A 15006-nucleotide genomic window follows, 5' to 3' on the forward strand; every position below is an offset into this window, starting at 1 on the left:
TGTTCCCAATTCAATAAAAAAAATCAAAGCTAGCTTTGGATTTGGAATGTGGCTCTCTTCTCCTCTAAACTCAAGCATTCTTGCTAAAGGAAAATCCAAAATTCTGTTTCATGTCAGAAGAGACAGAAGAAAACTAAAATTAAGAGATTATTCTATTGTCACTAAGGTATAAATATTATCTCTAAATTTATAAGATTACTATATATATAAACTTTCTGTCATGATATTAATGGTTATATAAAGTAATAACTAATTCTAAAAATAGGCTTCATCTAGCTTCCTTATATGATTTTGGGCTTGAATCTTAAGGAGGTAACTTGAAATTAAGTTTGTGTACCCCAGATATACTTAATAGATTGTGGTCCTTTAATCTCTCTGAGATCTGCTGCATATGACATTTAAAATGTATAAGTTTTCTGCAGTGAACTGTGACCATCCTAGCAGCAACCTTTGAAGTCTCCAAAAGGATGACGGGACCCTACAATGACAATACCACCTGGATTGTGGTAATACCACAAAGCTGACAAACATCAAAAATCAGCTTTGAACTACAAACTGCTCAGGACAATTTCAAGGCTGTTAGCTGAGATGATCCAGCCTCACAGACTATCCAGCCAAGATGTCAGATAAGCCCTATACTTTCCCATCACACAGAGACTAAACAAAATAATAATAATAATTAATAATAATAATAATAATAATACAGCCAGCTCCCCCAGGAGTTGACCATTATCCCAATATTCTCAGGGTCCCCCAAAGATTCCATCACACCCAGACAACAGGAAGTAATTTTAAGAATATGACACTCACATTCCCAAGAGATGGGGTGGGTGGTTTTTGGTCATTCGGTGAGTTATGAATGTTTGTCATCATTTAGGGGGGTTGGTTGCAAATTGTCACTGGTCATGGTAAGGGAGGAAACTATGCAAGGGAGGTTGGATTCAAGGATCTCTTTCTGAAAAGAAAAGGGAAGGATATGGAAAGGATAGGACAAAAGGGTAGATTATTGAATCTACTTCAAACTAAAAAACAACTATCAATCTCAAATATTTTACATTGGTATGGATTTTGTATATTGATACAAATTTAAGGTTATTTTTGTTAGAACATACTCTATATATGTTTCTACACTTGTTTAAGATATTTTTGTATATTGATACAAATTTAAGGTTATTTTTGTTATACTTATATGTTTCTACTCTTGTTTAAGGTATTGTACCTATGCAGCTCATTTAAAATGTAATGTATAATTAAGAAATACAGGTTAGTAGTTAGTCATCAATAAAAATTAAACTTGTAGTTACATATTTTAGATAGATAGCTGGTCTTCAAACATTTCAGAGACCTATAGAATATGGCATTTAAGATGTTTCAATAACCTAAGGATTTTCATGACAGTGAGACATGTCTGCTCCTGGCAGCACCAATTTACTTCAAAAAAAGATGATGGGCATCAAAGAACCTCCACACTGAGTTTGCTTTTATTATAGAAAATTTAGCCACTGAGCAAGAAACTGCCCTTGACTCAACTGCTGACAGTGTGATGTCCAAATTGAATGAGCAGGACACCAAAGAAGGTGACTGTCGAACTTATTCAAGACAAGGTAGGACAGTCCTTCAAAATCCCTGCTTCACAGAAAGGTCTGTCAGATATTTTATGCCTGTAGGCTAAAGATGGATGCCCCGACATTGCAGAAGGAATTTGGGTGACTGTCCAGGTAGCCAGCTGCTTCTGTCATTTCAAAAGTTTTGGAAGTTGTTTGCTCTGCACTTCCCATTTACTCAAGTAGTGTTATATCCTTCTCGGGTCTCTGATGGAGTTGAAGATGAGATAGTTATAGTTACAGTTTTCCTTGTTACCAAATTCAGAAAAGAAACTCACAAAAGAAGTGTACAGTCTATAAGGTTGAGAGACATAAAAGCTTAAATTGTTTATCTAGGAAAATGTTTTGAGGTCTAAAAACATAGTTTTGGGTTGGTAATACATTAGGATAGAAAGTGAATTATGTACCAAACTTTGAACTCACCAAGATAGGATAAATAATAATTTCTCTGAATTTGCCAAATACCAATGGACTGAATATTGTGAATGTAATCCTCACTTGATAAATGTTCTTATTACATATAGTTGTACTGTGTCAGAGCTAAAGACCTTACTTTTGTATTTAGACAAAGGGGGGGAAATGTGAGGGGATATTTAATCACACTGTGAACCCTGAGTTTATATTTGCATTAATTAAATAAAATTAACCTTGGGTCAGGTGGCCGAGGTAGCAACTAGTTGACATAAAGTAACCATAGAGCGTCAGAGGGCACCTGGAAGAGGGGGAGACGCACTGGAAGTAGGGAGGGGTTTGGAATGGCGCAGCCTTTCCTGGTTTGGTGGAGCAGAAGCCCGGGTCTTTCTGAGAGAGCACGGAGAGCAGGTCAGCTAGTTGTGACAGCCTCCCTGAGCTAGCAAGTTTTCACCCCAGCTTTTGAATCCTGAGTCTTATTTATAAATAGAATGATAGAGATTTAGTTAAAGCTACCTTTAGAGGCAGCCACAGTTGCCTGTGGGAACAGATTTTCTGGCAGGCTGCAGCCTGTGTGGCCAGGCCGCTGCTAGAGAAGCAGGCTGGTGATTGTGGAGTTGCAATTGCTGGCGGAAACAGCAGTAGATTAAGGTGCAGCCGCTGTGGCGAAATTCAAACAACATGGATCCAATCCCCGCACTGGCCTCCACAGGCACTGCATACACATAGTGCACATACATGCATGCAGGCAAAACACTCATGCACATAAAATAAAAATCAATAAATCATTTATATAAAAAAGAATTGACTTAAAATCTGTACAAAGCTCCATTAACTACCCCCAGAGAAGGTAGTTCAGTAACTCTTTTCCTGTGTTCCTCTCCTCCTTGGGAAATTGACCCAGAGAGGCCAAAGGTTCTGAAATACCAATTGTAGTGTTGACGGTTAACTTGCCTGATGCATGCCCCAACCCCTTCCTGCTATTCCTACTACTCATCCGCCCAAAAATACCTGCCTTCTCCCATCAGGACTGAGTCATCACACGTGGAATTGCATCCAGGCAAATCACGAGTAAGTGCGACATTCTGCTGAGATTCTGACCAGAGAAACAAAAGCAGACACATTCACGAAACTAAATTGCTCTTTTCCTACCCCCTTCCCCTTTTTTTGATTTTTGTTTTTGTTTTTGTTTTTCAAGACAGGGTTTCTCTGTGTAGCCTGGATGTCTTAGAACTTACTTGGTAGCCTAGACTTGCCTCAGATTCACAGATCTGCCTGCCTCTGCTTCTGGAGTGCTGGTACTAAAGGAGTGCACCACCAAGCCTGCCTCCCCCTGCCCCCCCAGCCTTTCTGAGATAGTGCATGGGCTAGCCTGATTTTACCATGTGGCAGAGAATGCCACTGTGTGCATTTTTGTGCATGTTTTTAAATGGGGTCTACTATCCCAGGCTGTCCTCAAGCTCAGAGATTTTCCTGCCCATACCTCCCCAGTGATGGAATTAAGGGCGTGCATAACCATGAGTGGCTGCTGTGGTGTTTTGTTTGGGGTATTGTTCAGTTGGCTGCCTGGTTGGCTGTTCTTTTGAGACATAGTTTCTCTCTCTATAGCACAGTCTGAAACTCCTCCTTAGCACAAGCTGGGCTCAGAGTCATGAAATCCCCTTCTCTCAAGCTTCCCCACACTGGAAGTACTGGTGTGTGCCACCATACCCAGCTGAACCATGCTTCTTCACCCTTGACATGGTTCAAAATCACAGAAGACCTATGAAAATGCTAAGCCCTATCCCCGCATTCCCATTCAGTAAATCAGAGACAGGCCTGAATAATGGCATTATAACAATATTCTAGGTCAGTGGTTCTCAACCTTCCTAATGCTGCAATCTTTTAATACAGTTCCTCATGTACAGTTGCTTGTGGTGACCCCCAGCTGTAAAATTCTTCCTTTGCCACTTCATAACTGTAATTTTGCCACTGTGATAAATCATAATGTAAATGTATAATATGCAGGATATCTGATCTGTGACCCCTCAATGGGGTCACAGCCCACAGGTTGAGAACTACTGCTCTAGGTGATGCTTTGAGTATGCTGGTGTGGAAACCATTGCCCTCTGAGCCATTATTCCTGAGTATACCTAGGCTGAAGGAAAACATCATCCTGAATGACTGCTCAGAAACAATCAATCCATTTATCCATCCTGACAGTTACGCAAGAGAATGTCTTTGTTTTTCAAGCCATTGCCATTGTGAATCTCTTCAGCAGTATAGCTTTGTATCCTAATTAATAGTCATGCCCAGCTTCTTGAAATGTGGCAGACACTCGAACATCAGGCAGACACTGGAGGTTTCTTTAGAGAATCCAGCTGACTACACTGATGTTAGGAGTTACCCAGTGACAAAAGCCATGACAATTAGGCCATTGTCTCCTGCTGCGACAGTAACGCGTCCCTGTGAATCAGGGCCCATGTCAGGATGGATGCCTTTGTGTCAGCTTAGCACGGTCCATACACAGGGAAAATAAAAACAGCAACAACAAAAGTCCACAATTAACATGAATGATAAATAAGGAAAAGGGAAAGAGAAAGGGGGAGGGGCTAGTCTATTCAACCTGAAATAATGAAAATACCATGAGCTGGGTGATTTTTCTTTCTTCTTTTAAAGATTTATTTATTCACACAGTTTGTGTATATGGATGCTTTGTCTGTATGTACATTTGCACATCAGAAGAGGGCATCAGAACCCATGCGACTACAGCCATAGATGGTTGTGAGCCACCATGTGGGTGCTGGGAGTTGAACTCAGGGCCTCTGGCGGAGCAGCCAGTGCTCGGAACCACTGAACTATCCCCCCAGCCTCAAGCTGGGTGATTTCTAAGCAACATACACATGCTGCTCACAGTTCTGGAGGATACCAAGTCCAAGAACAACACAGTGGCATATTTGGGGTCTAAAAAGGGTTTGTGTCATGATAGTGCTTTATTGCTCCTTGCTCATATGTCAGGGGGGCTGACCCAAGAACCCTTCTACTTTGTCTGAGGATTTCTATGAAATCCTGTGAAGAGACACTATGACCACAGCAATTCTTATAAAGGAAAAACATTTAATTGGGCCTGGCTTACATTGTCAGAGGTTTAGTCCATTATCATCGTGGTGTGACATGGTGGCATGCAGGCAGACATGGTGCTGGAGAAGGAGCTGAGATTCCTACATCTTGACCCACAAGCAACAAGAAGTGGTCAGTGTCACTGGGCATGGCTTGAGCATAGGAGACCTCAAAGCCCACCTCCACAGTGACACACCTCCTCCAACAAGGCCACACCTACTCCAACAAAGTCACACCTCCTAATAGTGCCACTTCCTTTGGGCGCCATTTTCTTTCAAACCACCACAGGCTTCTTTGATGAAAACATTAATCCCACTAATGAAGCAGAGCCCTCATAATCTAATCACTTCATAAGATGCTTCCTCTTAATATTATTGCTTTGGGACTAAGTTTTCAACATATAGATTTGGAAGCAACATTAACAATCAAACCTGACAAAGGCTAAGAACAAAAAGATACAATGCAAATAATAAACGTTTATTAAATCATTAATGAGGGCTGACATGGGAGGATCGTGAATTTGGGACAGTCTGGGATGCATTGCGATGATGATGATGATGATGATGATGATGATGATGATGTGTCAAAATTCACCTCTCATGCCTGCTTCCTCATTGTGCTAGGAGAATGAAGACAATTGAAAGAGTAAACAGAGAGAAAGACTCAACAAACAGATCCAAGCTCTGTGATTCAGAGGGCTTTGCCTGAATGAAGGCAAGGAAAGCCCTACCACAAGAGCTATGTGGCTGACCCAGAGAGCCAATGTCCACAGAAAGGGAGGGAGGGATGAGGCTGGGGGGTTCCAGGAGAAATGGATGTGACAAGCTGGTTGTGGTAGACTGAATTATTTGTCTGCCAACCTCGAAGCTCCCCATTTTAGCACCCCTCCCTGCCCTGGTGATGTCAAGCTTAATGCTAGTTTGGTTCCTAAGGCTCTGATAAAACACCATGAGCAAAAGCAACTAAGGGAAGAGGGCATTTATATGGTTTACACATCCAGATCACCGTGCAGGGTTGAGGGAAGCCAGGGCAACTTGGAGGCAGGAGGAGCTGAAGCAGAGGACATGGAGGGGTGCTGCTTGCTGACTAGCTTCCCACGGTTTGCCCAGCCTGCTTTCTTATAGAACCCAGCACCATCTGCCCAGGGAGACAAAGACCACAATCAAAGAGGCATATTTTTTTTTCTTTTTTGGTTTTTTTGAGCAGGGTTTCTTTGTGTAGCCCTGGATGTCCTCTCTTTGTAGAACAGACTTGCCTTGAGCTCAGACAACTGCTTATCTCTGCCTCCCAAGTCCTGGGAGTAAAGTGTGTACCGCCCTGCCCAGCTTAGGTATAAATCTTTGTCAACCACTTCATAAGTTTGACCTCCAAAATTGAAGAAACAAAAGAGAAAAAAAAAAACAGGTAAATTTGACTTGATTTTTAAAAATTTCTTTTTTAATTTGTGCATTGAAGGATACTGTCAAAAAAGGATACTGTGCAGAAAGATGGTCCAGAGGTTAAGAGCGATTGTTGCTCTTACAAAAGACTGGGGTTTGGTTCCCAGCATCCACACAATGACTTACACCATCTCTATGTAACTCCAATTCCAGGGGATCGGATATCCTTTTCTGGCCTCTGCAGGCACGGCACATGTTATACACATACAGGTAAGCAAGTAAACATTCATACACATGAACACTTTTTTAAGTGAAGACAACCTGCAAAAAGGGAGAAAATATGTGCAAATCTTGTATCTAATGGAGCTCTAGGAGCTGGAATGCGTAAAGAGCTCAGGACTCAGCAGCAAAGCAACCACCAAGTGATTCCATTGTGGAGTGATGCAGAGGCTGCCCGTGGGTGTGAGGGAATTATGGAAGAGAAGAAAATGCTCCGGAATAGGTAGGGATGGTTGTACAACACACAAAATCCACTTTAAAGGGTGGGACATATGGTCCACGAACTATGTCAGTATCTCAATCTGGACATTTTTTAAATTACATTTATTTTGTGTGTTTGTATGCACACAAGAGTGCCCCAGCATGCACACGAAGGTCCAAGAACAGCTTTCAGGAACTGGTTGTCTTTCTTCACCATGTGGGTCCTGGAGTAGAACTCAGGTCACCAGGCTTGGAAGATGCACCCATTGACCCACCTTGACAGCTCAACACCCTCAACTTCAAAAAATGATTGATTGATCGATCACATGTGCAATTGGTCTGTCTGTGTGTATGTCTATGCACCACATGTGTGCAGTACCAGTGGAGGCCAGAAGAGGGCATCACATCCTCTGGAACTGGAGTTAGAGGCAGTTGTTAACCACCATGTGGGTGGTGGGAACTGAACCTGTGCCCTCTGCAAAAGCAACAGGTACTCATCACCATTGAGTCATCTGTCCAGGCCAGCAATTAAAAAAAAAAAAAAAAAAAAAAACTTGGAAAAAGAGACAGGCAGTGGTGGTGCACGCCTTTAATCCCAGCACTCAGGAGGCAGAGACAGGTGGATCTCTTAAGTTTGAGGCCAGCCTGGTCTACAGAGTGAGTTCCAGGGCAGCCAAGGCTACACAGAGAAATCCTGTCTCAAAACAAAACATATACAAAACAAAACAAAAAAACAAACAAGCCAGCAAAAACAAAAACACCAAACTTGGAAATAGCAATCAGTAGATACAGCTAAAAGGTGTGAGGCATGCCCTCTGCAAAGCTGAGGTGGATTGTGTTAGGGAATGGTAGCATTCAGACCCACCCCTTGGGGACCCACCCAGCATCCTGACCACATCATCTTACATAAAGTCCCCTTTAAGAAAAAAAAAAAAAAAAAAAAAAAACTCCCTCTTCCCTCTCTCTTCCTTTCTTCTTCCTCTCCTCCTCCTCCTGTCTCTGTCTCTCTGTCTCTTCCCCCACCAAGAGGTAATGCACATCTCGTCTCTTCCTTCCTTCCCTTTTCTCTTCTCTTCTTCCCTCGCTTCCCTTCTACCTTCCCCCCAATAAAACTTTGCACATGGGTGCTGTGTGTGTGTGGTGTGAGTGACTTTCCACTGTGCCCGCTTGGCCACTGCCCGCTGTATCTACACCGCACGTCTCCCTCACCTCCATGCCGCACCTTGGCTCCACGCGCGCCAAGGCCGCCGCCTCGCCATTTTTAAGATACAACAGGTTGTGGAAGGAAGAGTTAAGTTCAGCCTTTTCTATGGTCGCCATGTTCTGTGATACACACACATTGCTTTGGTAAAATAACACTTGCCTTTAAATATTTCTGTGAGTCGTCTATCCAAGCCTTGGTGGGGTTTAGGACTGGCAGTAAGGGTGTTCGTGAGTGCTGCAAGGCCTCTACAGATGACTCTTTACATTTGAATAGGAACGGGATCTGTTTTCTTGCCCACACTGCGTGTTAACGTTTTCCTTAGACCTAGGAGGGCCTTGGGAAGAAGTAGCACAAAATCTGAGGTGTCACTGGCTAAGTCAAAGCCAAAAAATCCAAACCTAGGAAAATAATTATGAGAGTCAAGAGCTTCCTTACTTAAACAGTGGTTTAAGCGATATACTGAAAACAAAGTTGAGAAAAGGAAGCTACTAAATGGTAAAATGTTCCCACTTCTCAAATGAAGACAGGGATGTTCCAACTAAATATGCAACCAGAAATAAACCAGGTATTTACTGAGCACCCCAGTGTTATTTTAACCTTGGCACAGTGGCTGCACAGTTAGCGACATGCTTCTCTAGAGCCTGGCCACTCAGGCTGCACCTGGCAGGAAATCTGTTCCCATAGACACCGGTCCTGCCCCTGCCAGTAAAGGTAGCTTTAACTAAATCTCTAGCATTCTATTTATGAATAAGACTCGAGATTCAAAGGCTGGGGTGAAAACCTGCGAGCTCAGAGAGGTTGAGTAGCAACCAGCTAACACTCTCTCTTTGCGGGCATCCATGGAAAACCCATGCTTCTGCCACTCCAAACCCACCCTACGACTTCCTGTGTCTCTCTATCTCTCCTTGGAGGCTCTATGATTACTTTCTGTCAACTAGTTACTAACACAATCTCCTGACCCAAAGTTAATTTTATTTCATTAACGCAAATGCAAATTTGGAGTTCACAGTGTGATGGAATATCCCCCAACACACCAGACTGCCTCAAACTGTGCTGAAGGTTTTTATGTTAAATATCATGGATGGAGCCAGGCGGTGGTGGCGCACACCTTTAATCCCAGCACTCAGGAGGCTCTGTGAGTTTGAGGCCAGCCTGGGCTACCAAGTGAGTTCCAGGAAAGGCGCAAAGCTACACAGAGAAACCCTGTCTCGAAAAACCAAAAAAAAAAAAATATATATATATATCTATATATATATATGTATCATGGATGGATCCTTATATAAAGTACAATGAAGATGACTTAGCAGAAGAATGACTTTGCAAACAATATGTTCTATAAGCCGGAAGTGTCATCATCAGATGAAATAGATACAATATTGTGCTCTCAAGTTTTGTGAAGGTTTCTAAATATGTATTTTCAGTTTCTATACTCTTCTCTTCATTGACTAGATAATCAATAAAAATAGCTCATATGAACCAGCCTGGACAAGCACAGATCTAGAAATTGTGTGGAAACTAGTCCCTGAAGAGTTCATTAAACGCTAAAATTATTTCAAAGGCAAGAAGCTAATTTGCAGTTTCAAAATAGCAATCATCCCTCAAAGTAAGATTATCTGTTAGGGCTGTTTAATTTGTTGTTTTGTTTTTATTATTTTATTAAGTTATTAAAATATATTTTATGTATGATGTTTTTCCTGTGTGGGCGCCATGGGCCCTGGCCCCCGACTGTGAGTGGCTGCGGCCTTGCTTGCTGACCTTGATCAGATGTCCTCCCTATTCAGATTCCCTGCTGGTATCCACCCTTCTGAATGCTTAAGGGAAGTTCCTTGTTTGTGTATCCTACATTTTGGGCGTTAACAACTTAGATACAAGAATGTAGAACATTGAGTCTGGAATGTAGACCATTGGTAGCGAACTTCTACCCTCCGGGGGTTCCTCCATTTGTACTGTAAGCCTGTATTTAAGGTTTCTTCCCTCTTTCAATAAACGGCATTTGGCATTCAGCCATGGCGAATGACTCGCTGTCTCTTGTCTCTGTTTTTAATCCGCAGCCCTTCGCTCAGACATGGTGAACAGGTATCGGTAATGCGGGCGTTACCGCTACATTCCTGCATAAATTTCTATGCACCATGTGACTACAACACACAGATCCCCTGGATTTGGAGTTACAGATGTTTGTGAGCTGCCATATGGAGGCTGGGACCTGAACCTGGGTCCTCTGCAAGAGCAGCCAACGTTATTCACTAATGAGACATCTTCTGTCCAGCCTCCATGTATATAATTTTAAATCTAGGTTTTGCATATAGGAGAAAGCATATGGTATTTGTTTTGTTTTGTTTTGTTTTTCTGAGTCTTGCTTATTTTACTAAATATAATGACCAGTTTCATCCATTTCCTGCAAGTAATTATCGTTTCATCTTTCTTTACAGCTACATTAAATTCCATTGAACATCACATTTTCTTCATCTATTCATCTCTCTTTTTTGTTTTGGTTTTTTGAGACAGGGTTTCTCTGTGTAACAGCCCTGGTTGTCCTAGACTCACTTTGTAGACCAGGCTGTCATCAAACTCAAAGAGATCCACCTGCCTCTGTCTCTCAAGTGCTGGGATTAAAGGTGTGCGCCACCACACCCTGTACCAGGCTTTTGCTTTGAGGGCCACCAATCAGCTCTCAAATCATGACAAGGAGACTTCTTATTAGTTATGAATGCTCAGCCTAGCTTAGACACATTTCTTGCTAGCTCTTAGAACTTAACCTGTTTCTCTTTATCTACATTTCACCTCAGGGCTTTTTAGCTTTTCTATATGTCCTATTCCATCTAGCTGGCTGGTTGGACAGTCACCTAAGGTTCCTCTGCAACACTGGAGAATCTAGTCTTTGGCCTACTGGCATAGAAGATCTGGCAGACTTTTCTGTGAAGCAGGAATTTTGAAGGACTGTCCTGCCTTGGCAGAGTTCGACAGTCTTTTTCCTTTGTGTCCTGCTTGTCCAGTTTGCTCAGCATACTGTCAGCAGTCGAGGAAAGAGCAGTTTCTTGCCCAGATGGCCAGCTTTGTTACAGTGAAAGCAAACTCCATATGGAGGTTCTTCAACTCCCATCATCCTTTTATGAAGTAGATTGGTGCTTCCGGGAACAGACGTGTCTCACTGTCATGAAAAGCCTTAGGTTATTAAACGTCTTAAATGCCATATTCTGTAGGTCTTTGAAGTGTTTGATGTGGTGATATTTTATTTGTACTGAAATGTGATTTTAATTTTATGTTAATAAATAAAGTTGCCCTGGGGTCAGAGCTATTAGAGCCATAGTAAGAGCGTGGTGGTTAGAAGAGCTAGGTAGATTTCTGTGTGTTCAGGGATACAGCCAGTATTGGAGACATACGCCTTTAATACCTGGAGGGCGGTACTTACAGGCAGTGATGAGGCAGTCATGTGGTTGGGTTTACAACCAATGAGAAGGCAGAACAGAAAGATTATTTAAACAGGGACACAGGAAGTACCTCCCTCTCTCAGGGAAGCTAGGAGCACTGCAGGAGGTAAGATTTTATCTCTGAGCTCTGACCTCTCGGCTTTTCTCTTTTACCTTGGCTCTGTGTTTCTTATTTTAATAATACGATTGGTTACATCTACAGTTTGAAGATCATCTATCTACATAAAATATATCTGCTTAACCTTGAAAGCATACCCAATATGACTATGAATTTGATTATTATAGATGACCAACTACTAACCTGCATTTCTTAATTATACATTACATTTGTAAATGAACCACATAAGCACAATACCCCAAACAAGAGTAGAAACATACATACAGTATAACAAAAATAACTTTAAATTTGTACTAATATACCAAAGTCCATACAAATGTAAAATATTTGAGGTTAATAGTTATCTTTTTATCCTCTATTGCTACAGCCCCCTTAAATGATGGCAAACATCCATAACCCACTGAATGAACAAAATCACCTGCCCCACCTCTTAGAAATGTGGACATTGTGTTCTCGAGACTGCTTCCTGTTGTCTGAGGATGACAGTATTTCTAGGGAACCTGAGAAAATTGAGATAATGGTCAAGCCCTGTGAAAACTAGTTATAACATTTGTTGTCCAGTCTCTGTACAGTGAGAAAGCACAAGGCTTATCTGAAGTCCTGGCTAGGATAGTCTGTGAGGCTGGACCATCTCAGCCAGTAGTCTTGAAGCAGTTCTGGATGCAGAACTCTGAGGAAACTCCAACAAAGGCACTCTGAGAGGCTGGATCACCTGGACCTTTGGTGTCTGATCTCTGGTCTCCTTGCTTTGAAAACATACAAACTTTCATACAAACGTAGCATACATATCTGCATTAACACAAATATGGACTATGTGTTGTTCATAAGACAGCCAAAGATGATTTTTTGTTTTATGTTTGAGCAGGTAAAATATACATCACCTGTCTTGTAGTTTTCTGGGTCTATTTCTTTATATCTGTAGCCAGGATTTTCAGGAGGTCTTCCTCGATCAAACCTGATCTCTGTTGACCTTGAAGGAATTGACAGCCTTTCTTTTCCTAAGGAAATAAAAGCTTAACCTCTTCCCCAAAGCAATACATTTTCTGAGTTCCATTTTAAAGCTAAGGCATCCCTAAAGTATCTAGGCTGGTTAATTCAGCAGTCCCTGTTACAATCCCACGTCTCTCAGCAGCTGTCATTTGCTCATCAGCATTCAACAGCTTCAAAATAAACATAACACCATACAGGATTCAAACTCCCTATATATTTTTCATTTTCACGTGACTTATTCTTTTTTTATATTACTTTACTCTTTCTTTAAAGACTTTACTTTATTACTTATAAACTACTTTTTTCTATGACTGTCTATATCCATTTTCTTTTCTTTCCTAAGCCCCCACACATTTTTAAACACACTAGCAGCTGGCTCCATTCCCTCCTCAGGTCTATAAGAGCCTGAGGGACTGAGGCATCGTTGACCAGAACCTGTATTCAACCACCCCAGCTCTAAGAAGTTGATGCCTGCCCTGCTGCCCTTTTGCGTTCTTAGTCTCTTCTCCTTCTCTCCTCCTGTTTACTCTCTCTGCCCGCCAGCCCTGCCTATCCCTCTCCTGCCTAACTATTGACCATACAGCTTTTTAGTAAACCAATCAGGTGCCTCAGACAGGCAAGGGGAACAGATGCAACACATCTTTACATCATTAAATGAATGGAGGATAAATAAAAGTAACACACTTTTACACGGGTAAAGTAATATTCTGCCACATAAACAAATGTGACACATCTTTGCCTAGTTAAAATAATAGTCCGCATCAACACCCAGCTCCGATCATCTCTTGATAGATGTCCCAGACGGCTCTATTTACTGCCTACTGTGAACAGTGCAGCTACAAGCAAGGATGTACAGTGTCTGCAGTATGCTCACTTACAGTTTTGGGGGTGTATATCCAGGAGTAAGACAGCTGGGTCATATGGGAGTTCTAGTTTAAGTTTTTTTGAGCAATCTCCATAGTGATTTCCACAGTCACTGCACAAGTTTACATCTTCACCAGTAGTTCAAAGGGGCTCCTCTTTCCTACATCCTCACCAGCATCTGTATCATTTGTGTGTCATTCTGATCAGGGTTTGATAGTGTCTCAAATCAGTTTTAGTTTGTATTTCCCTCATAGCTAAGCACATTCAGTACTTTAAAAAATATTTATTGGCTATTTGTACTTTTATTTTAAGAAATGTCCATTTGGTTCCTTAGACCATTTATTGACTGAATAATTTTGTGGTTTTGATGTTTAATCCTCATAGTCCTTTCTACATCCTAAATACTAACCCTGTCTGTCACAAAATTGGCAAGGATTCCCCTCATTCTGTAAGCTATCATTTCATCCCATTGATTGTTTTTTTTTTTCATTGAAAAAGTTTTTTTGTTGTTGTTTTTTAAATTTCATATATTCCACTTGTCAATTCTTGAGATTATTTCTTGAGCTTTTGGATTGCTTTTCAGAAAGTGCTTGCCCAGGCCTGCATCCTAAAATATTTAATCTGCTTTCCTCTGGTAATTTCAAACTTTTAGGTCTTACATCAAGATCCTTGATCCATTTTGAATTGACTTATGTGCATAAGAGATATGGATCTAGTTTCATTCTTCTACAAGTTGAAATCCAGTTTCCCCAACACTGTTTGTTTAAAAAGACTGCTGTGTTAATTTTTTTTTCTCTAGTTGTAGCTGCATGAGTTTATTTCTGGGTCTGCTCTTGCAGGAGAATTGTTGTACAGCCATTCCACTGTGCCAATAAAGCAACCTCGAATGTAGGATGGAGCCAGCGATTGGCTGACTAGGACTAGCTACAAACTTCTTAGAGGACTTTGCAGGGTGGCTAGAGAGGAGTTCAGGGGGATTTTCCGGTGCTGGAAGTTCCAGAAATAATTGGAGAGAGGATCAGCCAATCACTCAACTTTCCTGAGCTTTTTCAGATCTTTATCTCAATTCCTGACTCCTGAGTTTTTATTGTACTAGAACAAATTAGGTAATCATTTCATCTGGCAACTACAGACAGTATTCCATCCCATGTCTGGTCTTTGTGCCAGTGTCATGCTGCTTTGGTGACTATGGCTCTGTAATATTATTTGAGACCAGGTACTACAATACCTGTAGCATCATTCTTTCTGAGGCCATTTGTGGTAATTTGTGCATCCATATTAAAATCTGGATTGTTTTCTCTAGTTCTGTGAAAAATGTCATTGGGAACTAAACTGATTCTGTACATCTATTTTGGTACCATAGCCATGTTCATATTATAATTCTGCCTATCCATGAGCATGAATGACCAGTCCATTGATTGAAAAGATC

The sequence above is a fragment of the Peromyscus maniculatus genome, chromosome 2, assembly GCF_049852395.1.
Source record: "Peromyscus maniculatus bairdii isolate BWxNUB_F1_BW_parent chromosome 2, HU_Pman_BW_mat_3.1, whole genome shotgun sequence".
Taxonomy (NCBI): domain Eukaryota; kingdom Metazoa; phylum Chordata; class Mammalia; order Rodentia; family Cricetidae; genus Peromyscus; species Peromyscus maniculatus.